General features: G+C 35.0%; 1 long non-coding RNA gene across 3 annotated transcripts in view; it reads right to left on the reverse strand.

Annotated features, from left to right (window-relative positions):
• LOC140528303 (uncharacterized) overlaps nt 1–26,865 on the reverse strand; it is a 145,532-nt gene that overhangs the window by 107,622 nt on the left and 11,045 nt on the right. Inside the window, exon 2 of one of the 3 annotated variants that reach the window (XR_011975138.1) lies at nt 11,495–11,609. The exons of the other annotated variants lie outside the window; for them this stretch is intronic. This is a non-coding gene — a long non-coding RNA (uncharacterized lncRNA). The remainder of the gene's footprint in view (nt 1–11,494; nt 11,610–26,865) is intronic. 3 annotated transcript variants of the gene reach the window in all.

The following is a 26,865-nucleotide window of genomic DNA, read 5'->3' on the forward strand; positions in this document are numbered from 1 at the left end:
AATGAGTAAGTTGGATTTAATAGTCTATAAGTTGCCTTTCATTTCCAGCATTCTATGAAGATACAGCACACTAAAAGTCCCACGGCTACAATTGTTCCACTCCCCATATATAAGTATTTAAAGTTTCCTGCCAAAAGCATTAATAAATCAAGGATGGTTGACAATCATTATTCTTAAAGTATGAGTGTATTCGTTATTAATAATTTTAAAAAAGCATTAAAATGATCCATTTCATTAATACCAATAGTTGAACAGTATTCAAATGGATTTTATTATTACAGTTTCTCTTGATATGAAATCAGATGTTATGCTTAGCATATATCTGAAATTATTTGGCAAAATACACAACTATCTATTTAAATATTTAGAGAGGATTTCTCAAAACATCTTACACTCAGAATGTCCCAAAATGAACTTATTATCCTTTCCCCAAAACTTTTCTTTTCCTAATTTACCTGTTTTTCTAGAGCTGGGTGGGGAACCTGAGACTTTGAGGCCATATGTGGCCCTTTATGTCCTCAAGTGTGGCCCTTTGACTGAATTCAAATTTGTTCTGTGAAGTTTTTTAGGATCTAGAGGATCATATGTGGCCTTGAAGCTGCAGGTTTCTACCTTTCTCTAGAGGGTATCACCATCCTTTTAATCACCCAGATATGTAATTTAGGTATCATTCTTTACTTCTCGTTACAGCTCCCCATAACCAATTTGTCACCAAGTACTTTAGTTTCTACCTCCATAACATCTTCAGCATAGGCTCCCTTTTCTTCTTTGACACTAAATTTGACATCCTACTGCTACAGATGAGACTCCATAAAAGCACACATAGAATATTGCAGGAAACTGCTGGATGTTTTTCCTGATCCAAGTCTTTCCTCACTCAAGTGCATTCTCTGCTCAGCTATAAAATTGACCTTCCAAAAGTCCAGGTGCGACCATATTATCTGTCAGTCAATCAACTTGAGTGGTTCCCTAACGCCTCCAGCAACAATAAACATTGTTGTCTTTTAAAGCCCTCCAGAAGGAGGCCCCTTCTTATATTTCCAGAATTCTTACATCTTACCACTAACCTATCCTCCTACCAATTTATGATAAGATCCAATAACATCCTTCTCATTGATGTTTCTTGCACTAAACACTTCATCTTTCAAATCCATGTGTGTGTATATGTGTATATATACAGACATACATATGTGTGTATATATCATTACCTGACTCCTATACTTGGAATTCTGTACCTCCTAATTCCTATTTTTTTTGCTTCCATGGCTTCCTTCCACTCTCAACTAAAAAGCTAAGGTCGCACATTCTACAAAAAAGCCTTTCCTACACCTCTTTGATGTTATTTTTATTTGGCGAAATTATCTACAATTTACCCTATATATATTCTTTTTGTGAAAGCATCTAGAGATCAGGAACTATTTTATTTTGTTCTATTATCTTCTGTTTCTTCTGTTTTACTCCCTTTCTTCGAATCCTCATTGCTGAACTTTCCCTAGTGAGACATTTTTGCCTGACAAATAACAAGAACTAAATACATGCTTATTGACTGACTCCTTGAATATTCTTTAAAGCTTTAAGTAAGGACAACATTAACTAACATCTACATTTTCTAGGTTTATGTGATTAATGTAGGCAGACCAGTTAAAAGACTAGAATCATTTTTGGTAGAAAATTGTAGCTCTAACCATATTCATAGTTCTAGTTATAATTTTTAAGCGAATTCTTTGCCCAAGCTCAAATGCTAATTTTCTGAATAAGTAAAGTTAGCATTAGGCATAGTTTGGTCCTCATGCATGATGTACATACATAGCTATATGTCTGTAAGCACACAAATCAAACATGGATATAATTTATGTCATACATTGTAGACATTGTATGCTTTCTGCATATGTGCACTACATATGTATGACACACATATATACATATACATATAGCATTTACAGATATATGGGCATATCATGTATACATTCATGTTGCTTATTTCTATTTCTAGAAAATACAAATCATTTTCTAGACATAAAATGAATTACATCCTAAGGTAATAGGAAAATATACTTACCTTATGTTTTTATTGACATAAATTGCAATAGAATATAGTATGTCATGAGCTAAAATCTTAAAACACAAAACTTGGGTCAAAGACTGGGCGAAGTGTCTGTTAATAGAAAATATAATATTGAGTCTATAAAGGACCTGAAGAAAAGTGTCTTGTCCATACACACAGCAAAGAAATCAGTAATGGGGAAGAGCTATACACTGAGCTTTGAGAAGCAACCAACAATCCAAAAAACAAAGCAAAGTGAGAGAAAAAGTCTTATAAAAAAAAATAATCTGGGCCAAGCCTAACTCAGGCCAGTTCAGAGATTCAGGTTCACAGTGTGTATGGGGTAGGGGGGAGGGAATTATAGAGGGAGGGAGAGAGAGAGGGCAGTCGGCTAGAGAAGAAGGCAGTAGATTGACTCAAGGGCACATAGACTTACTGACCTTGTCAAGCAGAAGGAACACCTCAGGAGAAACTGAGAGAAAGGAGGATAAAGTGAAGAATGATATCAGAGGTTTGGAGATGAAGAGGAGGGGTTAATAACTTCATGAAATCAAATGACCTCAAAACTCTCAGAAAAGTGAAAGCCAAGGTACTCGGTGGGGTGGGGGAAGTGCTAAGTAGGGAAGCTTTAAAGAAATAGTATGTTTGGGAAAGTTTTGGTGTTAAGTAAGAGAAGAAATTAATTGTGAGGTGGACAAGAATAACAGAATTATATTCCTGCAGTGAAGGCCCAACTGCAGTTAAAGCACATGTATTTATAATGCTCTCTGCTGTCCAAGGTTATTTGACTTCTTGCAGTTCTGATCATAAACCCATTATTAAGAGCAAGTGAGAGAGATGGTATGTGAATAATCCTGGTCTGAGTTTTTACAAGGGAAGAACGATGATTACACAAGGCCATGAGGGATTCAAGGGTAGAGGACAGAGTACAGTCAAAGTGACTGACTAAATGGTCAAATTTGGAAAGATAAGTAAAATCATAGAAGGAGTAAAGATATGAAAAAAAAAATCAGAGTAGAGGGATTATAGCAAGGGCTCTTAATCTGGGTTCCATGAAATAAAAGAAAACATATTTTGATAATTGGATTCCTTTGTGATCCTTTCTTTGTGATATATACATACATGAATGCATATGTGTTTATGCACACATATATGAGTGTATGTGTGTGTGTAAATAATTCCACAAATTTCACTAAAATATCAAAGTCATTCATGACATGAAAAAGTTTAAAATCTCTGTATTAGAGGTTTCGGTGAGGGCAAATTATAATTTTAAAGGCTAATTACCTAAGGAGATATGGAATAATAATTTTTAAAAAGTGGTAAGACTGAGAAATATTGAAGGTTTTAACAAAGTCATTGGAACACATAGGTAATGCAGTGTGTCATTATCTCTATGCATGGAACTGAAGAATTAGGAGATTAGCAAATTTAAGAAATGTGGATATGGAATCCCCATAGTATGAAGGCAGGAACTGGAAACTGGTGGAAGAACAGAGTAAACCTGGTGATGAAATCTAAGAGAAAAGAGAAAGAATGACTGGAGTTATATAGCAGTTGCGATGATCTGGATGAGTTGCAAAATTTTAATTTAAGTTGCATTGTAGCAGAACAAATAGCCAAAGTCATGTGATTAGTAATTTCTGGAACCAAAAGTATGACTCAGGTTTTCTGAATCTAAACCTATTGCTTTTTATACTACAAGAGTCAATCATTAAGTATTTTTAAGTGTCTACTATGTGCCAGGCACTCTACTAAGTGCTAGGTATACCAAAAAAAAAAAAAAAAGACAGTTAAAAACATTCACTGTCCTCAAGGAGTTTACAGTATGATGATCCTAATCTCTATCAGCTAAACAAGAAAAAATGAGGCAATGGCAAATTCTATTTTTAAGAGTATAATCAGGACAACGGGGATAGTAAGAAAATGTGCTGGAACAAATGTGTTCTTGTACCAGATTTTAGAGCACCTTGAATATGCTGATAAGGTATTGAAACTTAAAGCTTAGACAAAGGTATTATATGTTCAGAAATGTGCTTTAGGGAGATTAATCTGTTTGTGGCAGGTGGGAGGCATGGGATGGATTAGTGTGAGGGATTCTTGTTTTAGGGATATTGTAATTGTCCACATGAGAGGTGAAGATTCCCTGGATTAAGAATGACAGTGAGAAGAAAAGGTCGGAATTCAAGTCATATTGAAGAGAATGAATAGCTGATATTTGACCATGGTTCAGATGTTAGGATTATGGAAAGGATCTTTAAGGTTTTCAGTCCTGATGATCGACTAGGAGGATGCTGGCTTCATTAATAAACATAAATGTTTTTTGTTAATGAAACCAATATCCTATTTGAGAATGGTATGCTTTATATGGAAGTTGATGAGTTTAGTTTTAGATAGGTTGTATTTATGTTGCTAGTAGCATATATGTTATAGATGGGTGAAGATATAGGGAAAATTAGGAATGCAAATGTAAATGTGACAGTCATATGCATTGTGTGCATAACTGAAACTATGAAAGTGAATAAAATTAGTATAGGGTAGAATTTAAGTAGAGAAGAGGGTTAAGAATCTACCCTTAGACCAGATAACGCCAGGAAACACAGACTATTGAATCATAATGTTAAAAGGGGGCGTTTAAAAATTATACTGTTCTGATTTTCTCCCAATGAATCTATCTTTTCCATTATATCTCTGAAAGATGGACATTCAGACTGTATTGGAACACTTCAAGTGATGTACGAGTTTGCTCCTTTATTCTGGATTTTTAAAGAATTGTCATGAACTTGAAATATTAAAATAAAAATTATGTCTTCCTATTTACCTGTTAGTTATAATGCTAGTGTTATTTCCCACGTATGCAACTTCTGTACAGTTCTTTTATGAAGACTTGGTTTATAATTTTCCATTTATAGCTTATTTCATAATTATGCTCCAATAAATACTTAAGTGCAGCTGAAATTGATGTACTTCCCTCTCAGTAGCTGGTTTGACTGATTCTGAGTGCTTAATAATGTAATATTTAGCAAAAATGTACCAAAGGGTCCAAATTAATTTGAGTAAAATTGATCAGCAGACAACAGCTAACTTGTGAGCACAACAGGCCAAATTTCTATTCATCCTTCTCATTTTGTGAAGATAATTACTTAGGGCCAAAGATACATAACCAGAAATGAATTTTGAACACAATTTCTTAGAAAAGTAAAGAATTAAACTTCATCTTGATTTGAACTTCATTCACATTACTTGCAGAAATCTATCACTAGCTAAAATATAAGGAAATATAGGAAATATTAGAAATTTATGTGGAAGTTCAAAGCCATTTAATTTATTGCTACAAGGTCACTTTGCATTTCACTGGATCACTGTGGATCCTGAAAATTGCTTCCATTGATACATCAAAATCTCATGACTTCCTGTAAGGCGTATTTTTCAATTATTTGCCTATCCCTCTCTATTTTCTTTTTATATTGCCCTTGTTATCCTCTCCATTTCCTCTTTTCCTCTCTTTTTTTATGACCTCCTCTTTCTACTAGCTTTATTTCATAGACCATAAACAATTAGCTAAACCTTTGTAATGGTAATTTAAATTGGGAGATATTTCTCATTCATGAATAGACCCATGAGACCTGCCTGGGTCACATGGAAGCCTGAGTCACATGAGTCTGAGTCACATGGAGCCTGTGGTGGGAGGAGTTTGCTGAATGGGTGGGACAGAAAGAGGTAGAGCTAGAGCAGACTTGAGAAGAAATTTGTGAAAGAGCAGCCAGAGCTAGGACTGATACAGGCAAGCTCACAGCTGGCTGTGAGCATGAAAAGAGCATTTTGTTTAAGGAAGGCTTGTTTGTGATTTATTTAAGGGAACTGGTTTGTGGGAAGCCTAGCAGGGGGAAGGCTTGGGGGTGGCGTTGTCCTCTGCATTGTTATTATGTATAGATTTTTATTACTATGATAGATTTGACTTTCTGGTATCTGAATAAATGTTTTGGTTCGGTCTTCCATGTGGAGAGTCTGTTCTATTTTGCAGTTCAGAATTGTGCTGGGTTATTCATGGCCACCATAGGCTCTGTGAATACCGCATTGGTGCTACAACCATTATTTAAATATTCCCCACTCCCACCCCCATATAGCACTGAGAGTTCAGATGACCAAAGACTTGGTGAGCTGAAGTGTGTATAAACATGCATTTACAAAAAAAAAATGGTTTTGCAATTTCTTTTACCTTGAAGGGATTTCTGTCAGGTACATAGAAAATGTATGTTAGAAAACACTCTAGTTCATAAACTTCATGTGATTATTTTGTCCTTGATAATCTCTGTCTATTTAGAGTCAGAATCTTTGCCTAGCCGCCTTCAAATCTGAAATACAAATATACCAAATGCTGTCAAAAGTATGAATTCTCTCTGTAACAGTCTTGATTACAGACAACTTCCTCAGTTGACTCAATTATTTCCCTCACATTTTATCGTTTCTTTTTTTTTTGTTGTTACCCAAATAATCACTTCTTAGATTTGTAAAGGAATGAAGTCATGATTTGAGCAGGTATTAGTTATACATCATCACTGACAAGGATTATCCACCCTTTCAGTGATATGAAAACTACTACCTCAAAAGACAGCTACTTTTATTTTCAGGAAACTCATTTTTTTCAGAGATATAATTTTTCTAATGTTGAGAGCAAATATGTCTTTCTGCAATTTTCACCTATTGTTTCTAATTATATCTTATGCATCCAGGTAAAACAGATCAATTTCTTCCATGAGAATGATGTTTTTTTTAAGTTGGAGAGAGCTATCATTTTACCCCAAGTCTTTCTCTGAAGAGCATGCCATAGTAGATAGAGGGTCAGCTATGAGTCAAGAAGATTTGGTTTGAAGTTCCATCTAGGACGAATATTTATTTACCTATGCAACCTTTGCTAAGTCACTTAATATTCTATAGTCAGCTCTCTAAGACTGTATTTTGCAAGAAAGATCCTGATTTATATTTATAGATGATATTTCCTCCACCTATATGTGCATAAAAATGCACACATATGAATATGTATATATACACACACGTATGCATGTACATGCATGTGCATAGATACAGGACAACATATAATCACAAAACACACGTGTGTGCATCTGTGCGTATGTGCATGCATATGTTTATTATGTTAATTTATATACCAGTGTATATATATTTCAATGCCCACATATGGACCAAGTCAAAATTCTTGGTGATGGTCATTGACATACACAACATAGGACAAGGTTGTGTCTTTTGTCTTGATTTTGATGAGCATTATGTTATCACCTTCTCCAAGAGCTATGGAAGGTCTATTCTCACAGTGCCCTGAATAGTGCCTTCTCCAAGACCAGGTGTAGTTCCAACATCATCTTCCACACAAAATCCTTCCATGGAGGCAAGAAGTAACACGTCACATCTGAAATGGCATTTCTGAATTACAAGAAATCCTTTGTTCAATCTAAAGGGAGTGGAATGTTGTCACATATGCACAATGTGCAACAAGGGAAAATACAGTCTTCATTGATACCAAGAAAGTGACAATAATCAAGAAAAAAGTGAGGAAGCTGAGACATCAGAAAGTATGAGTCATGCAGCCTCTGGAAGGATGTCATTTGCAACTTAGAAATCAGAGACATCGATGCAGTCACTTAAACAACGCACAAACTGGAAGAGACATGGAGAGCAGAAGCTTGAGAAAGGAAGGTGAGAGACATCCAGTGGGAGGCCAGGTTATTCCATGAAGACAGAGAGTGTTGGGTCTATGAAGAGACACTTCTGAAACAAATTGGAGCCAGCAAATATTGACCTTCAGAGGAGCGGAGGGCCTTCATGCTGCCAGTCCAGCCATCACCACCTTCTCTTGTGAAGTGAGGGTAGCCCCCCTTCCTTTTTCAGTGCTTTCTATCTCAGGGATACTGCACTTATTGATGCAGATGACCAATTCAAGCGAGACAAATCTCGTTTATTCTCTTAGGGGCAGTCACTAGATGTTGACTTCAGTTTTAAGATCCATTCAAACCTTGAAAGCATTTGTAAACAATGGGCTCAAACTTCATGTGTGTTTGTGTGTGTGTGTGTGTATCACCAGTAGCACTGCCAAGGTACAGAGCAAGTCCCACATACTCTTGGGTTCTATCTCTATATAAATATATGCATATATATATATATATATATATATATATATATATATATATATATATATATATATATATATATATATATATATATATATATAATGGAAGTCTTCACTTACTATCCTTTACATCTATAAATAGAGATTCCTTTGAATGAATGGTTTATTAGAAAATTGTTAAGCAAACTTTAAAATCAAATGTTTTAGCATTTCATTATTTCACTCAAAATATTTTCTGTATTTTTATTTTTAAACTGAACAATTGAATTATAATTAACCATTGACTATATTTTAATTCCACTATGGGCAACATCTTAAGGCTTCATAAAATAGTTTTCCAAAAATATCTGTGCATACGTGTACATATCACTCTGTAATATGCCTGTGAGTATATACTTGGAAGAAAATGTACCTTACACAATACATAAAATTTGATTCAAATTTTTTTATTGGTTTAAGACACTGTTTCAATCCCCATTAACTGCCTCCATGTGAGGTTTTTATGTTATAAATTTGTGATGATGCTAAAAACAAGATATTAGAAAAACAAATTTTTGATTAAGAAGATTATGGATTAATAAATGCTCAGAGGGAGAGCTAATACTTTGGCAGTAGAATTAGGATCCAAAAGGACCGTAGCAGGCCAAACTGTTATAATGAAATGCAATAAGATAAATGTAAAGTTTTTCATTTGGATTTTAAAAATCACAAGCACAAGCAGATGATAGGCTGTGAATGAATAGACAAGAGTTTATTTAAAAAAAATGGTTTGGCAGTATCCATGGTCTTGTAAAGTCAATATAGTGAAACAACAGCTAAAAATGTGTATGTGACCCTAATCTACATTAAAAGAATCATTGCAGCTAATGCGAAATATGTCACGATCCTACTATCTTCTACTCCAGTCATATTAAATCACAGTTGTGAAAACCACATTGTAAAAAAGGTATGGACACCTGGAAATGTGCCCAGTGTAAAGTAATGAGGATGTTTATAATACACTCAAAACTATGCCAAGCAAGAAGCTAGTAAAAAACCAGAAAAAAACTAAAACATCAGACTGATATTGAATAAAAAAAGAAAAAAACACTTTTGTATATCATAGTTAGAAGGCTTCCAGATCCAAGCAAAGTGATAATAATTCAGTTCACTATTTTTTAAGGTCATATGAATTGGTATTTCTGGTTTCAATCCAATTCAGTATACATTCATTGTTTGCTATGTTTAAAACACTGTCCTCTGCTCTGGGGAAGGATGAAAAGACAAAACAAAAACAGAGTAACTAACCACAAGAAGTTTGTATTCTGATGGGAATATAAAGAGATATGTATACATGAAAGTTTACAAAAGAAAGAGAAAATATGAAAAACTTATAGATACCAGGAAAAATAAAACCCATAGAAAGTGATGTATTGGGTAAATTTTCAAGGAATTCATATTTCATTTGCATTTTACTAGAAGAATATGAAGCCCTTGGGAAAGGATTCAAATATCTGTATTTAATTGGGATCTGGGGAATTCAGAGACTATCTATTTGGAAATTATAAGATTATGAGACATAGCTTTTATGGATTAAATATGGCTATAGATTTGGCTTAGTCATGTCATAACTGAGATAAGCTCAGAGGTACACTGTAATTCTATTTTTAAAGTAGATGTCTAGTAGTATCAATTTCAAAATGTCCTAAACAGAACTCAATATCCCCCTCTCCTATTTCCCAACCTCTCCCTCTTCCCAGCTGCCATACTACTGTTAAGCAGATCACCAGGTCTACTACACTTTCTGGGTCCTCATCAACACATTGCTGTCATTCTCTGAATATCTCTAATATTTTGCCAAATCTTCTCATCTCTATCTATACATTCCTCACTTGAATCTCCTATCTCCCCCTACATAGCTCTCTCTGTGGTTTATGCCTCAACACCTTTCTCCTATACTATTAAAATTATCTCCTTTTGGTCTCAACTCCAAGCCGTTAGTTGCTCTAATTCATCCTCCACAAAGTCAACAAAGTGATTATTCTAATGCTACAGATATGATTATTTCACCCCCTGCTCCAGGAATTCTAGTGACTCTCTATTATCTCAAGAACCAAATGCAAACTTTGATTTGATAATTAAAGCTCATCAAAACCTATTTCCTTCCTATCTCCTTACAGTTCCTCACCTACATGCACTCTATTTTCAAGCAATACTGCTCTAATTACTCTTCCTTTCACATGTAATTTCCCTTTGTCTTTGAACTTGCTATATCCAATGCCTAGCATAAATGCATTCCTCACCTCTGTTTCCTGGAATCCCAAAGTTCTTTCTAGATCATCTCAAGGCCCCTCTATTATGTGAAACTTTACTTGAGTCCTAATCCCATCTCCTACTCTCTTTTGCATAGGTTCTGTACATACACACATATGCACACATATGGGTATATATACTAAATATGTATATATACATATGTGTGCATACACTGTCTTTTGTTATTAAATTGTAAGATCTTTGAGGGCAGGTCCATAGTATGCAAAGGATACTGGCAAGTAGCCCAGTTGGAAATGATCTGTTGTTACCATCAGGAGAGTAATAGTAGCTCATGAGTATAAAACATATCTAAGGATTAAGTATTAAAAATATATTTTAGAAATCTATGCTTGAACTCTGCATGATGCAGTGTTGGGAAGTGATGAATATCTGTTCCTTTGACTACTCAGTTTTGTTTTGTTCTGTTTTTTCCCTCTGTATAATTTAAAATTGATATTCATAAGGAATCGTGGTTGAAGGTAACATATTTTTGTTTAAATATATTATGGCTAATATTTTTTGTTCATCATTTACATTCCAAAGGAATTACTCTGTTGCTAGCAAAATTGTTATTCAGAGAATAAATCCTGAGATTTCTTGCTTTTATAACACCCAAATCATGCATATTTTTTGTCACTACAATACATCACGTCATTGCACATTGGGATATGTAAGAAATAATGTTTCAATCTATGGCAACAGTCTTGTGCTCTGTTCAGTTTCATCATACTGGAAACTCAAGTTCCCTGAGAAAACATTTTCAATTTTACAATTGTTGTTTTGTATTGTATTTGACTACACATCTGACATGAAGGTTCTGTAAGAATTAAGAAAAGTAATCTCACCTTTTTCTATAACTCACCAAATGGGATGATCAAAGTTCTTTTGTCAGTAGCAACCTGACTATGAGCCAATCAGTGAGGTACAACATTAGAGGAGAATTTGTTTTGCAGCTAGAGAGAAGTAATGTGTTTGACACACACGGGAAATATTAAATGTATACTATTTATACTTACCAGTCTTTGAGGAAGATGTTCATTGAGTTGTTGAAAAGACTTCATTCTGTAAACCTCTTTCCTTATCAGCATTTAAATATGTCAAAATTCCTTTTAGAACATGGAGTGTTCCTTCCTTAAAGGATGGAAAAGTTGAAGAGTTTGAAGAACCTTTAGAGATCTTTAAATCTAAGACATCCTTTTATAGAGGAAGAAACTATGTTATGTTCTAAATGTCACATTTTAGCAAGGACATTAGTAATCTGGAGAAATGTGATGAAGATGAAAAAAAACCTAGATTAAGCCATTTGACAATAAATTGAAAGAACTGAGAATATTACACCCTAACATACATTCCTTTCCCTGGAAGGTGTGTTTCCTCAATAATCTTCATGCTTTCTATCGTAGGGAACTGCTCTCTTGCCCTTCTCCTACATGGGAATGTCATTGTATACAGACAGAAATGAAGATTTCTGTTGATGTTCTGGATTGTATACCATGAACTTCAGTTCTAGTCATTATTCCATCACTTAAATCACTATTTGGCCTCAGGCCAGTTTTCTCACTACTTTATTTATGATGTATCTTGTAGGAGAAGTGCTGTTTGAAAGTAGCAGTTAGTAGGACCATGAGAAGTAGATAGTTCACCTGCTGCCACAGTACAGTTAGCATCTCCCAAATGCAAATCTTTCTTCTCTACTAGCAGACATGTTTCTAGATATTAGGGTACTCATTATGTCCGAGATCCATACAGTGTATTAACTTCAATAGACATACACTGGTGATCTACTCTAGGTAAAACCTTAAACCAATTACCAAGCATAAAAGCTAAGATAAAACCACTGTTGAACTCAAAAGGGATTGAATTCATTTGGGAAATACAATGTTTTGATGAGTGGCTTTGATATGAGTTTAACTGAGGAAAGAACTAATGAGAGGGATCAAGGAAAAATTCATTAAGGAAATGACAATAATTTAGAGACTTGAATGTAATGAATTCTGAATAAAACAACAATATTGATAGGCAAATTGCCTTAGGAATTCAATGAAGCTAAAAATATTCAAGTCTGACTATATGGCAGGCACTACGTGAGGCACTAAAATGAAGACAAAAATGAAATAGTTCTCAATTTTTTTTCTTAGCTATTTATTTCTTATTTAGGTAAAAAAAAATATTGTGATAAAGTAAACATCTCTTCCTTTCTTGTTACTTATTCTCAGCTACTCACTCCTCTGTATACAACCATATCCTTTGATGCTGAGTCCATTTATTTGTGAATCTACTCATTTCCAACTTTCTTTTGATTCTCAACTAGTATCTCTTCAGTCATTATTTTCCAACCTCTTCTTCATCTGTGTCCATGCTTTTATAGCGCTCATCATCCCATCAAGGTACTTGTCATTAACAATGTTGCTTCTTATACTTCATTTCCTTTATCTTGTCATCAAAAAGCATTTATCAAACACCTGATTTTCCTGTGATTCTGTGCTAAACACTTTATAAAGCTACTTTCACAATTTATTAGCTTTTAATCTATGTTAGACAATATGGGTATAATATACAGACAATAAATTACAACAAAATTCATCACATAGTGGCTCAATCCTGGAAAGCCTGTACTTAAACTACAGCTTGAGTGTAGGTATATGTATCACATGTAGGAAAAATTACCATAACTATTGGTATTCTATTTCAAAAATTAGTCAACAGTATTTGAACAGCTTTACAAAATACTATGCTAAGTCCTGTGAGGGATATAAAGTAGGATCCATTCCCTCCTCCCCCCAAGAAGCTTGCACTGTTACCAAGGAGTCAGCTCACAAATATTGAACCATTATAGAAAACAAAAATTGTGTGATAAAGGCACGATGCCATAGGAGTTCAAAGAAGACAGATCTGTGCATTGAAGTCATCAAGAGAAGGCTTCTTAGAAGAGCTAAGACTAATGTTTTATAGTTGACTATTAATTTATAAACATCAGATCAGAGGCTCAGTAAAAATTTAGCTTTAGAAGCACCTGGTACATAAAATAACATTGTAATATTTTTAAAAATTAAGATGAATATTAGCCAGTTCTTTTCAGACACTTAAAAGTAGAGTTTATTTGATAATAAAGAATTAATCTCTCATCGTTAAAAAAAATCTTCCAAAGGACCCTTACTTGACAGTGCTTTATATCTCTAGTTTTAATTTTTCCATATACTTGACAGCAATAAGCCAATGAACGATAATTCAGACCTTTCACTTGTTTGTAGTTTCTTCCCATACTCCTCCCTAATAAGTTCCTTATTATTATTACCCTCCTTAATAAGTTGTGTCTTTATGAATGAAGCTGTGAAACTAAGACATCAAAATTATGGCAGATGTGGGCCGAACAGACAACTTGATCATCTCAAACCTCAAAGTTCCAAATGATTGCTTTGTGTTTTTAGGATCATTTTTGTGGTTCTCCATGATGTCTCAAAGTTCAGGAAATGAAAACATTGGTAGTTATTGTTACCAAAGAGAGAAGCACCAACATCTGGGTTTTCAAAGCTGGGGGGCTCCTTAGCAGCTACTCAGAATCTCATCTGACACACCAACCTTCTTCCAAAAAATAATCAATTTTTTTAATATTAAGGAAATTAAAATTATTCTGTGCCATTTAATAAATGACTATTTTATAATTGATCGTAATCTGTATTACTGCTTCATTTTTTGTGTGATTACTCAAATCATATTTTTTACATTCTTGAGTTAAGCTCAGGGATGTAGCTTTGCCTCTGCATTCATTTAAAGATGTAATTAGAAGGAAAAACTGTCATTGCTCTTATCATTAGCCCAGGAGACATCTGCTTATTGTCTGTGATCCCCAACCGGCTCAACCTGGGGCCATCCCCTAAAACATTTGTCTGTTTTTGCCTATCCTTGTATAGTTAGAGGAGATTTCAACTCTTCTAAAGGGACAGGCAGTCAAATGTACTAATGCCCTAGCAAAGATTATAAGATGCAGATGAATTGCATAAAATAATTAACATTCCTTAATTGTTATATTGGGAAATGATAAACCACACATGAATGCCAATCCACTTTCCTTGGTATAGTCAACTGTAATGTTCCAAAATCCCCTTCTTTCCTATGTGTCACTGAGACGGTGTCCTTCATCTCATTAGGGTCACTGGCCTTACTGAGGCAATCAGTCTGAACCACTTTATTAACATCACTGGTAATAAACTAGTTTTGCTTAAGGTATGTACTTTGGGTTACCTTTATTGAACTGGTTCATAATAATATCATGAAAACTATATATCTAAAACCAGAAGTGAATATCACATGCTACAAGGATACAGTAAAAACTGTCCCATTAAATACAGGAGTAAAACAAGGATGTCTACTGTCCCCATGTCTATATAATACAGTTCTAAAATGTCAGTAATAGAAATAAACTAGAAAAAGAAAATAAAGGCATAGAATAGGTAAAAAGTAGACAAAATAATACTTTTTATGTAATTCTAGGGAATCAATTAGCAAAAGCAACATTTGAACCTAGCAAATAGGTTCAGCAATGTAGAAGCCTATGGAATAAAGATTTTAAAATCAATAATATTTCTATATAATAATGTAAAAATCCAATAGATAATTATAGAAAAAATCACATTCCCAAAACCTACAAAATGCATAAGAGAAAGCAGAGTTGAGTTTTATGATCCCTTGACTTGAGGGTATTATTTATTACTAGGCAGCTAAGTGTAGTAGACGGAAGGCTGGCCCAGAAGTCAGAAAGACCTGAGTTCAAAGACACCCTCAGTCTCTTCTTCCTTATCTTTACACAGATCCTTTTAAGCTCCCAGGATCTGTGCTTTCATCAATCCATATCTGGTCATTCTCTCCACCACAACAGGTCATATTCTTTAAAATTATTTTTGGTTTATGGCTCTCCATTCATCATGATATAGACTCTTAAGTGTTAAAAACAAGGTTTTTGATAGATGAATTTGTTTGCTTTAAGTTTTTGTTGCCTAGTAGAGAGTCTTACCCATAATCCATGCTTAATAAATGCTGTCTAAACTGAATTTTGTATTCTGTCCCATTGCACACAGTGCCTAGAAGAAGACATTGTCTGAATTGTATGCTCAATAAATTAGTGATTTGATTTTATAATGAATAAATGTTTAACTGAAATTTTATTTTAATCTAGTTCTAATGGATATTTTTTATTAGACAGAAAAGAATAATGTGACCATGATATGATGTGAGATGATTAGAAAGCTGATTTATTAGAAATAGAATATTAAGCTGTTTGTTGGTATTGATTTTTTTTCTTGCCTTTCTCAATAAATATGCAATTAATCTATTGGAATTAGCTGTAACATCATTATTCCTGCCACTAAAACATTTTTTTTTCTGAGACAAATCTCTCAGTTTCTGGGATATGACATAGACACCTACTGTCATTCTCTAGGCTAACTTGTTCATCCATCTTTCCTTTAAAGTGGGAAATTTGGAAGTATCTGAGAAGAGTGATCACCATGCTTTTATGACTCAAATCCTGCCAGGGTTCAAGAGGGAGAAATACTAGTGTGGATAAGCTGCATTCCTCCTTTGTTCAGTTTTAGTTTAGGAGCTCTTACCAGTGTGCTTCCCATTTCAGTAAGTCATAATGATGATGACATTCACTTTTAAACAGAAAACAATTAATGATAAATTAAAAGCAAGAATGCTCATGAAACTTACTTAATACAAGGTAAAAGAAAGGAAAATATGTTATTAAACAGAAGCTAAACGCAGGGACACTTTAAGCATGACAATCCATTCATTAACCTTGGTCCCACTCTCCGACAAGTGCACACAGTTATCATGAGAAAAAGTAGGCATATATTTGTAGTACCTACTCGGGAGGTCCATGAATGGGAAAATCCTCATGTCCACATGCTGAAAAAGTGTTAAGCTATTCTATAGCAAAGTGGTTCCCTTAAATCGCAGAGCTGTAAAGCTCCTTGGGTTGACTCTTCGGCTACACAGGTAAACCCAGAGACCTCTACTCAAAAGAGGATTCTGTTTTATCTAGGCAGTTCTCAGAGAAACTTCTCATACCTAAAAAAGAGATTACAACAGAACATATTTAAAACCTCTTTTCCTCTCTGTTTTTCCCTCTCAAGCCAAAGAGGACAGTAGGGAGCAGACACCTATGAGGCAATGCATTTTTTCAATCTATAGGTGGTGCTGAAAGGTCATATTCATCACAGTACAGATCTCTTCCAATGATTTTATCAACCACCACTATGGAATTTTTTGTCAACCAATCAGTAAGGCATATAAATCAATATATATGTATGTATATATACATACATACACACACACACACACACACACACACACACACACACACACACACATATATATATATATATATATATATATATATATATATATATATCCCCTTCAATCAGCAGGTAGGCTCTAGAAAAAATCTGAAACCTTCCTTTCAGTGTAATCTCTTGTGTCTTCACAAATGGCTTCTTCGTATTGTCAAAGATAGTGATTTCTTATGGTCAGTGACTCACATTTACCTTCTGAAGTGAAATATGAAGCATGGACCTTTCTTTCAGTTATGAATTCAAAAGTTCTCATTTGCTCTCTTCCTAGTTTTCAAACAGTTATTTGATTTACTGCTTTGTCAGCTATAACCTTTAAGACTCTAAAAAAAAGTCACATGTAAATGAGCCAACGCCTTATAGTCATCACTGCATCAGTTATTTATCTGTCTTCAAATAGATAGTCTCAATACAGACATGGGAGAGCTCATTCTTTATCTGGTCTACCCAGCAGCTTTTGTCTGTCCTTACCATTTTATCAGTCATATTCACTAGTGGATTTCATTCATATTCCTTACACAAAGGTCTTCCCATTTTGACAACAAACTGTTCACATATGAATGGTGTAGTACCTTAAGGCTTGTGTTTTCCTCTCTTCTAAGGTTGGCCAGAGGCAAAATTTTAAAGAGAAGAATCACTGAATAGTGTATAAAACTAGCCTTAGAACCTAGAGGATTTGAATTCCCACTCAAACACATATTAGCTACGGAATTTAGGGAAAGTTTTTCTTTTATTTAAAACTTCTTGGCAACTCAACCTAACCTTCCATAAAATGACATTTATAATAGCATAACTTCTTGTTTCACAAGAATAATTTGGGGAAAAAATAGCAAAATTTAATGAACTATATAAATGTGAGCTATTATTATTATGTTCCTAAACTCACACCTGGTAATGCAATGCTCCATGCTCTTGTCTGGGTACCTCTGTCCCTAGGGCCACCCTTTCCCTCTTCTAGAAGGTCTTAAATCCTTAGTCATAGATTTAGAGCTAACAGGCCCCTCAGGAGTAGTTCATCTTCCTCCTGATTTTATAGATAAGGAAACTGAAGCACAACCAGTGCTCCATATCACATAAATTATATGCTCCAAAACCGGGACTCATAACTGCCTTTTTGAGGAAGAATACTGGATTTGTTGACAAGCAACCTGGGTTCAAATCCTGGTTATCTTACTGGAGGTTGTGTTATAATAATATTGTCCATAGTAGGAAAAGTAGGAATAAGCATTGCAGTTGTAATTATAGATGTCCTAGACTCATGACTGAGAACCTGGATATGGTATCTGATCTAAGGGAGTTTTTCACAATGTAAATAGGACACTGAAGAAATCAGCTCATAGGAAAAATTTGTATGCTTTTGATACTATTGCCTGTGGGCATTTGTAATACCCACAAGGTACACTTGTCTTCTGATGCACTTGGTTAATCCTCAGTCTCTGTGCCTATCATCAGGTTCCTGGATAGCTTTATTTGCATATGACATGTTTTTAAAAATTTCTCAAATATTTCATTGCCTTACTTACAGTGTAAAGTTTTTGAGACAGCAAGATGCTTCAAAGAAAAATTTAATTAGACATGTTTTTATAAAATTCATCTGAACCTTCATACTGGCAAACAATATAAACTCTTTCCTTCCTTCTAAGTAGAAATGAACATCATAGCTTTCTGGAAACAATAGGAAGAAAGTAGAAGATGGAGTAATGAATCCCTTCCATGCTAAAGTCTGATAGAAAGACTGCCTATTTTCCATTAAAAGTTAAATATAGACATTTTATTTTTATATAAGCTCTGCTTTCCTTATCATAAGTCTTTTGTGCAAAATGGAATGAAGTTTTTATTCTAGAATAACTATGGCTAGTTACATTCATGGAGATTTGAGAGAGGAGTTGCTGTGTCCTTCAGGTAATAACCAGACCCTGGGTGGGGAACCTGAAACCTTGAGGCCATATGTTGACCTTGAGGTTGCAGGTTTCCCACCCTTGAAGCAGACCTAGTAGATAACATGGTTCAACTATTATTTTCAGAATTGTGATTTATTTCCTATAATCCTTTCCCACTTACTAGAGGAACAATTTTTTAGTCGACTAAAAACCTTGGTTGTCATTCTTGGATTCCATAATTTTGGAGCAAAACTATAGGCAGTATTAGGGAAACTTGGATCTAAAAAAAATTTTGTGGAGATGCAGTCATATGCTAGATATTCTATTACATGTTGTTTATTCATTTTATATATCCTTTGTAAAACAACTAATACGTTATTTATGGATCTCTTTTTTATGCAGGCATATGGTATTGATTTCATTATCATTTAAGTAACAAAGCTTTATTATTTACCATGTGCCAAACATTGTGCCACACTCCAGTGACTAGTACTCAGTGAAATATAGCAGAATCATGGAGGAGACAGAATTTGTAATACTTAGAGAATTCATAATTGTTCCGAATAGGCAAATCTACGCTAGGTCAACCAGGACCTATTCTTTTTGTTTGTGTGTGTGTGTGTGTGTGTGTGTGTGTGTGTGTGTGTGTGTGTGTGTGTGTGTGTGTGTGTGTGAATACGATTAGTTTCATGGCTAGCAAAACTACAAATGGTTTTGTGGATAGAAAATACTACTAAATTGAAAGAGGTCATCTAATTTCTAATTTACTTAGTATTTGTATTTTTTTTTCACTTTAAAAATTAGGACACTAAGACCTTGGGTTGGTTCAGTGACTTCTCCATGGTCATAGAGAGATTAAGTGGAAAAACTGATACTCAAACCAGTATCTTCTAATTCTGAGTTGATTTTTTTTTTTTACCAGAGTGTATTACCTCTCAAATACTGAGTATAAGATCAGGAGAGGGACTTAAATAATATTCAGTTCCAACCTCTCATTTCACAGATAAGGAAATGAAGACTAAAAAAAAGCAATGAACTTATCTAAAATCAACCAGAGAGTTTCAGTTGAATAAACAATAAATCATACCACTCTTAAAAAGCTATGAAGTGCTCTGTTGAATGTGTCAATACTTCTACTATTGCATTCCTCAAAAATTTCAAAGGAATTCTCATGAAAATTCTAAATACCTAGAATTATTTACTTTTCCTTGTCATGATAGCGTAGCAAAAACAGAATGATGAGATTCCTGGAGATTCTAAAAGATGTAGATTAGTTGAAGGCATTGGATGTGTGTAACATGGAGAAGAGAAGACAGGGTATTCATCACGCCCGTATTTATAAAAAAAAAAAAACAAAAAACAAACTTCTAAAAGAAAGATAGAATATCCTTTACTACAAATTTCCATCTTGAATTCTATGCCACACAATTATCATCAACAGAAGGATAGAACTACATTATGTATACATTCTGCTTTTAAGTAACGTAAGTCATATGATATGTAGGGGAGTATACATACATACAAAAAGCAGATAAATGAAACTGTTAAATGCAAAGGAGAGGACAGATACTATAAGAAAATTGAGCAGAAATTAATTATCATTCGAAACATGAAGAAGGTATCAACATTGCTGACAGGTAAGACACATTTTAATTAAGCAAATTGCTGTCGTTTACAGAACAAAAAATGTCAAAATGAGAGATTTGTCTCTGTTGTTAATTGGCGCCAAGTTCTGTCACAATTTTCAGCTCTCTGCTCTTTAGTCGTTTTTATGCTAGAATCATTAAAAGCAATAATTAAGTTGATCAGCTGGAGTTTTTTTCCTCTTCTTTTTTTGTTGTAGCTGTTGTTGTAGTTTCCAGAAGCACAGTAGCACAGTCAAGGTATACAAAGCATGAGAATTGGTTGCTCTTTTTCTCAACCTCTTTCCTTTCTCATCTAATTTTAAACACTTTTCTGTCAACACACTTTATTAATAACCTAAAATATAGCAAATTAGATGCTCTTTTATTTGTTTATTACACTATTTTTGAACTCATTTTGTGCATTTTACAAAACTACTATGTTCCATTATCTGTTTTTCTTTAACTGTACTCAGTCTCACACAGAGAAAGAAAAGTCTACAATGTCTGATATGAAGAGAATACTCTCATTGAGGCATAGTGAGGAAAGCATGTGATTTGGAATCAAAATATTTAATTTCAAACTGTAACTTAGTTTGCACTAATTTTGTGACCCTGGGTAAATGATTGTTCCTAGGTGGGTCTCATTTTCCTCATCAATAAATTGGAGTGGATGAATTAGATGACCTCTTAAATTTCTTTTAGTTATAAATCTAATAAAATATATACCTAGATCCTGGTTAAAATATCCATCATGAAAATTCATAGAAGATCTCATGTCTTCTACCTATACGTGTATTATATATATATATATATATAAAATTAGTTTTTACAATGGGAAATATGTTTCAAAAATATAACAAGGACAAATGTATAAACATTTCCTCTCCAATATCTTAAGGATATAACCCTGCCCCTTATACCATCTCAGCACTAAACATGGGAGAGATAGATGGGTGATAAATAGTGTCACAAATTAGTACAATTCCTATATAGCATTAGTTCCATGAAATTCAAGTCCTCTGACTAAAGTCCTGAGATCCTTGCTCTTCAGGATGTTACTGTTGGGCAATCTGAAGCATCTGGATTAAACTCCTAGATTCCTAGATCCTTGTGACTCAAGCACTCAGACAGACTTGGAGCCTGCATCCCAGATCCTAAAATGGAAAACAGTGAAGGAAAAGAGCAGATATACAGGACCCTTCTCTCTCTCTCTCTCTCTCTCTCTCTCTCTCTCTCTCTCTCTCTCTCTCTCTCTCTCTCTCTCTCTCTCTCTTATTATTCTATGTCTTTTATTCAGTTGTTTCAGAAAAATGCGTTTGTTGCTTATTTGCTTCAAACTAAACATTTTAAACAAATAAATCCATGTAAAACTGTAACTTTGTAAAGTGGAAAGCAGAACAATGGAAAAGAATTTGGAAGAAGTTGCATTAAAAGTAAAAACAGATAAAATAACTCTTTTAAACAGATGCATAAATGTGGCAGGTACAATTTTCTTTAAGAACCTTGGTGAAATTTAGTCCACATGGTCTGCTCAGGACACCAGCATCTTCAACATATCTCTCAGCTACTTATTAAAATGAGTATTAGGAGATAAGGTTGGCAATTTGACCCCATCGCATTGTGAGGTCAAGCAAAGTAGTATCTTTTGCTGTTTTTGTTTCAGTAAGTATGACGTCTCTATTTGAATGTGATTAAAGAAGATCTGTCCCAATTGTTGAGGGGCCTGCCCATTGAGGTAAGCTTAATTATGTGAGTTGTTTTGTAGGAGGGTCCCAAATATCTTTCTTTTTTTTCTATTGAGACACTGGTTGAAGGGTCATGTCCTCTGGCTCTGAAAAGTGTATAAATACTCTGAGGGTGAGATTTTACTTTGGGGCTTACTGACTGGAAGTTTGTTTGGCCAAATGGAGGGAACTCTGGGAAACCACTAAGGAGACCCTCAGCTTTGAAAACTCAGATGTCAGTGCTTCCTTCTCTGGTATCTATGGACAGATAATTAGATCTGTTTGTTGATTTCTGATATATGTATTGATTATGGTCCAACAAAGGAAGCTATGTCTGTTGATCTTTCATTTCTCTGTATTTTCTCTGAAATTCAGGGTGCTTATTCCCTTGAACTAGGTGAATGATATATGCGTTTGATTAAAGTGGTTGCTAACCCCTCAAAAGTTTCCTTTCCTTCTATGAATGCAGATGTAGGAACCTGTGATAGTAGGCCCCCCATGTATGTTGGAGTGCTTACTGATACAAATATCTACACCTGAGGAAAGGGCTGAGCTTGCACACAATCAGAGGAAAGAGCAGGGCCACCACTACTTAGGTTATACTAGAAACTGCTTTTTGTGAACAGGAAGCATCCTCTCCCATTTGATCTAAAACTCTGGAATACCTTTTGGTAAAGATGGAGGTCAGAATGGAAGTGCATCCAAGAATAATATGCCAAAATCTTACTTCCAAAAGCCACATTAAAATTTAAACTCATTAGTGCCCCATCATGGAGATTATTTAACAAGCTTTTTTTTTATTTTTTAAATGTATATTTCTACATTATGATACATGTCCTACTATAGACTTATAGAACCTATCTAAGACAAGGAAAATTACAGATAGAAAAGAAATGGCTGGAATTTCTCTAATGAAGGATGATGGTTCCTCCTCTATTTCTCATCTCTTCCGCATTTCCAGGGCTTCATAATGAATAGAAGGATCTATGGATACTAATGAGTTTTGGGAGATATATTATACAACCTCGAAGAAGTGAGAGGAGGGAGAACTGCTAGCAACACATGGGTAACACCAAATTATGAACTAAATGCAATATTTCTATGACAAGGGACCATGCTGATCTGGCTTTCTGTAAAATAAACATTTATATCTAGGAATTAACACTTGCATCGGGAAAGAAGATTAAACCCCAGATTATTGACTTTGGGTTGAAGGAAGAAGCAAATTAGGAAGATACAGGGTTGTAACAAGAGGAATTGTCTGGTCAGAGACAAAAGAAGGAAGGTTAAGTATGGTTCATGGTTCTGGGTGGGTAGGGGGTAGGATGGGATGAAGTGTGATGCCATAAGAAGTATCTGAGCACTACTTGCTACTAGAAAGCTTGTCACTGCAGTCTACAACCATACCTAGAGAAGCTGTCATGCTTCTGCAGCCTGGTATGAAGAAACTTAAAATTAATTGAGACAAAAGCCAAGACAAATGAATTTTTGCTTAATTTAAAGATTTTCCACATCCATTAATAAGCTTATGGGATCTACTTAAATCATTTGGAAGTCTAAGTCCAGGTGGAAGGGGCTTGCTGAATAGGTGGAACAGGAAGGGTGAAGCAGAACTGGGAGGAAGTTAGTGAAAGCAGAGTAGAGGGAGAGAGAAGACACAGACAAGCAGACCGCTAGGACTGTGAGTGTTTCTTTGTGAGAAGGTCCCAGCAGGGCTAGGTGGAAGGCTTGAGAATGGAGGTATCCCCTGCAATGATAATGACTTCTTTGTTGCTATGATGGCTTCACTTTTCTGGTGTTGGCATTTGGCTTTCTTGTTTCTGAATAAATGTTTTTCTTCTGCCTTCTATATGGAGTCTGTTATACTTTTTGATTCAGAACTATGCCAACATATTTATACACACTATCTGTGCTGTGAATGTTACCTTAGCGATACATTTGGCATTGTGAATAGGATCGCAGGGTATAAAATCTCTATCTGGAGGGAGAAGGGCTTTAGAGGAAGAAATGGATATCCTATCATGGGAGAATTTCCCTTATTACTCCTTAGCAAGGGAATGGGCCATAAGGACCAGAACTTGTGAAAACTGGAAACTGCGGTTAATGAAGGGAGAACCTAGAGATTTATAAAGATGTTTGCAAGTAATACCAATAAAACTAGGGAAAGAACTAGTAGGTGCATCAGAAGCTGGATTTTATTAATAGGTTGCCATATAATGTGTAAACGAGAGACAAGCTTCCAAAGGAAAAAAAATCAGATGGAAAAAGAATTAGCTAGTTTGCATGGGAATTCTCAGCGTCCACATTCTTCTTTTAAAGAGCAAGCTGGAGGGTCTCAGGCAGTAGAAGAAAAAAATTATTCATTTAACTCAGAAAAAGAATCAAAAAGCTGCAAAAAAGGAGGGTCCATGCAGGCCTTGTACAGGCTGAGACTAAGTACCACAGCAACTGCCAGGAGAGTGCATGGGAGGAAAATGTAACAAAATCAGAGGAGAAAAATGAAACAATGTTAGAGGAGATGGCTTCTCAGGCAGAAACATGCCCAATACTAAGATAATAATAGGAGATCCAGGGGGTCAATACATTGTTTAGGGAGATAATTAAGGACTTTACACAGCAGAAGGTCACAGATGTTTTGAGTTGTTTCATCCAAGGACAGGAGAACTGTTAATATCTTGGATAGTGAGAATATGTGATGAAGGGACCAAAGGATTACTGATACATAGTGTTGATTGCTTGAAATTCATAGATATTAGTCAAAATTTTTTGCACAGCAAGTTTTTAGAGATTACCATGTGCAACAAGGTAACAATTCAATTGAACTGTTAGCTTTAGCTGCAGATGGATGTAATAGGCAATATGCTTCTGACTTAATGTGGCCTAGTGGAGATAGATCCTCATAGTCACTTAGTGACTATGAAAAAGTTAAAGGAGAATGTAACAAAGACTGTCATAATGATTGGAAATGCAAATATTTACTTTGATACCCTCTTAACAGTTTCCCAGAGACATATCATAGTGAAGAAAGCAACTCCTGCTTATAAATGCCTAATTGTGACTCTCCTAATTAGGAAGATAGAGCACCCTCTTTTGGAGGTGCTGGACAATATTTCACAGTTACTTGACTTAGGGGATTGGGAAAAGGATAAATTTCATGGAGAGAAAATCATAAGTAACCAGAAGATTCAAAGTTAATATGGATTGATAAGAAAAGAATTGTTTACTACTCTATTGAGAGTAGGGGTAATTTTGGAGGAATAAATGATATTCCAACTAACGAACTATACAAAATGTTCTGAGAAAAAGGGCTTGATATTAGAGGGAATAGAGAAGTTAGAACTGTGCCTACAGATTCTCTTGAATCCTTGTATACAAGTTTGTCACACCTTCAGGGAGAATAGGAAATAAATCAAGCCCCAGATCAGATTAAAGAAATATACAAATGGGATTATGGACCCCATATCAATTTGACCATCTTTTAGAAAAATGTATTGAATACTATGACTAGGACATTAATAGGTACTGGGGCAGAGGACTCCCTTATACATGGAAGCCATAATAAGTTTAAATATGGAACACCTATTACCAACACAAGACTAGTAGGGCCTGAAATCTCAGCCAGACAAGTCAAACTAACAATGAGAATTGAACAATTACCTAAGAGAGAATATGCCCTGGTAATTGCACCCATTCCTGAAAACATCATTGGCAGAGATATATTGAGAGGTATGACTCTAAATTTACATGAAGGGAGATACCAATTTGCACTAAGGAATACAGTTTTAGTGAGAAAACATACAAAGGCCTGCCTAACCAATGCCTATTTGTTCTGTGACATGGAGAAAATTCCAAGGGAAGAGGATTCAGGGAGAGGAGGAACCATCTACTCTAATTCAACAATACCCTGTCAATTCTCAAAGGAAATCAATAGACTCAGTGATCTCTTCTCTTCCCTGTTCATAACCTGGTCCATGAAGGAGAAGAAGAGGGGATCTGAGTGATAGAACTTCTCTTCCCAACTAATCCCTGTTGGCCAGCATATGTAAATATCTATGATCCAACTGCCTTGGGGCTTCCTCATAGAAATACAACTCCTGCTTTTGAAAGTAGTTTGAGGATTACTTCAATGCCAGGATATAAGAATCAAGATTACTTTTCATGACTGAATTACTATGTCCCAATGCCAAATTCTGCATGTGACATTTGAATCCATTGTGGTACCTCTATTAGTGGAACAGCCCCTGGAAAACTGGAAATAAAACATCTGGACAGTTAAAAATAGCTACGAAATGACTAGTCAAGAAGGGTAAATTTTAGGATCCAGTGATTTCTCCTCTTACTGTCCACCCCATGTGTTGACTACAGGGTACAAAAGTCCAAGGACATGGATATCTGTTATCAGGGAAAAACCCTAAATGGATGATCCCTAGTAATGCACCAGGTCCATGAGAAACTGAAGCTGAACAGTACTGCTGAAAAAGCAGGCTTCCTTAATCAGAAAAATCAGACATCAAATAATTGCACAGTAATGTGAGAAAAACCCTTGTGAATAAAAATAGCAAAGAGACAGAGAAAAGATACCTATAAAAATCAAGGTTTGTAGGTTCCCCAGCAAACAAAAGATATGAGGAAGTAAGTTGACTCAAGAATATAAAGAAGTTTTTTTTTTCTTTTATCGAAAATGTATTATAAAAAATGGGCCAGAAAGATGTTTGTGTGTGTGTGTGTGTGTGTGTGTGTGAGAGAGATGGAGAGAGAGATAGAGAGAGAGAGAGAGAGAGGGGGAGGGGGGGAGAGAGAGAGAGAGA

The sequence above is a fragment of the Notamacropus eugenii genome, chromosome 1 (assembly GCF_028372415.1).
Source record: "Notamacropus eugenii isolate mMacEug1 chromosome 1, mMacEug1.pri_v2, whole genome shotgun sequence".
Taxonomy (NCBI): domain Eukaryota; kingdom Metazoa; phylum Chordata; class Mammalia; order Diprotodontia; family Macropodidae; genus Notamacropus; species Notamacropus eugenii.